Raw genomic sequence first — 1342 nt, 5'->3', positions numbered from 1 at the left:
CTGTCTGAGCCAGGATTTAGAAAGGAAGAAATAAAAGCTTGTGACCTAGCTCATAAGGAACGTATCACATTTGTACTCTGATGCATGTAGTCCTGTACATTTTTTTTTAGCACCTCACAGGAGAAATCAGGGAAGAGCAACAGAAGCCCAGTTTTCTGCAGTCAAAGTTCGTGGTGGCCCATGGCTACAGATAAGAAAGCTGTGAGAAAAATGCCTGGTGAGGAAAACAGCTGAGTATCAAATGACTGGGAGCCAATGAGTTGTGAAAATATACCTGGGAATTTTAAAATGAGACAGAGAAAGAGAGCTAGTTCCCCTCGTGTGTTTGTAGGGAGACTGTACGGAATAGGAAATGTAATGTTACGCTAAGCCAAGAGGATAAGTCAAAAGGCTAGGGAAGAGATTGACAGGATGCCAAACAGGGACAGTCAGCGCCTCAAGCAAATGTGAGGTGGCTATGGGAGAGTCCTTGCAGGGAGGCAGCAAATTGCCAGGTTTTTTTTTTTTTTTTTTTTTTTTTTAGCATAAATGCCAGCAAAGATTTGGGATACAGGTATAAGGAACAGATGAGGGCAGTCCCGAAGCAGTGGGAATGGGGAGAACAAAGCCTTATACAAGGAAGAATAGAGATTAGCTGGTATTGGAGTAAGATCTTAACAACAAAGAAAAGTCTTAGATGAGATAACCTACGCTCCATGAGATTCCTCACACACCCAGAGACCTTGGTGGTTTTTTGTAGGCCTAAGATAATTTCAGTGAGTCTGTTTCTAGAGCTACTCTAACTGTAGAGAGTGAATGTTCCAACCCAGCCAAAAAGAAATGCATGTCCATGACAGGGTTAGCTGTCCCTAAAAAGTGAAAGAACAGGCGACGTGATTTTGTGAAAGGGAAATTGGTTGCATACTAATACTTATTAAAAGTCTGCTAAATACAAAATGCACGTAGTAGGCACTTACTTGGTTCTCACGCGAACCTACTGCAGCAGATTACAACATTCATACTTTACGGATGAGGGAGACTAGGGATCTGAAAGGTCACACAATGGAGCTAGGCTTCTAAGCCGTAACTATCTGGTGCTAACTGCCTTCATTTCCCTTCCCTGCACATCTAAGCAGGACCTGAAAACCATACAGACAGCCTGATGTGGTGGAAAATAAGAATGCAGAGGCAGCAGCCTCTTCCTCTACACATTTTATTTATTTTTTTTAAATTTTAATTTTAGGAGTTTTATTATATTAAACAATGAGTACTTAATAGGAAAAAAAATCACAAAAATAAAGTGAGTTTTCAATTTTTGCTGAGTATTTATAAAAAAGCATCAAGATTTTTAACATTGCTTTTT

The sequence above is a fragment of the Chinchilla lanigera genome, unplaced genomic scaffold, assembly GCF_000276665.1.
Source record: "Chinchilla lanigera isolate Chin_1 unplaced genomic scaffold, ChiLan1.0 scaffold00031, whole genome shotgun sequence".
In the NCBI taxonomy this organism is placed as follows: Eukaryota; Metazoa; Chordata; class Mammalia; order Rodentia; family Chinchillidae; genus Chinchilla; species Chinchilla lanigera.
This window is presented reverse-complemented; position numbering follows the sequence as displayed.